Raw genomic sequence first — 317 nt, 5'->3', positions numbered from 1 at the left:
TCCACTTCACAATAACAGCACTTACAGTTGACCGGGGCAGCTTTAGCAGGGCAGAAATCTGACAAACTGACTTGTTGGAAAAGTGGCATCCTATTGCAGTGCCACGTTGAAAGTCACTGAGCTCTTCAGTAAGGCCATTTTACTGCCAATGTTTGTCTATGGAGATTGCATGGCTGTGTGCTCGATTTTATACACCTGTCAGCAACAGGTGTGGCTGAAATAGTCGAATCCACTAATTTGAAGGGGTGTCCACATACTTTTGGTGTATAGTGGGGTCCTGGGACACACACACAGGTCAAACCACAGGAGATCATATC

This window comes from Coregonus clupeaformis, chromosome 29 (assembly GCF_020615455.1).
Source record: "Coregonus clupeaformis isolate EN_2021a chromosome 29, ASM2061545v1, whole genome shotgun sequence".
Classification (NCBI taxonomy): Eukaryota; Metazoa; Chordata; class Actinopteri; order Salmoniformes; family Salmonidae; genus Coregonus; species Coregonus clupeaformis.
Note: the sequence above shows the minus strand (reverse complement) of the source record.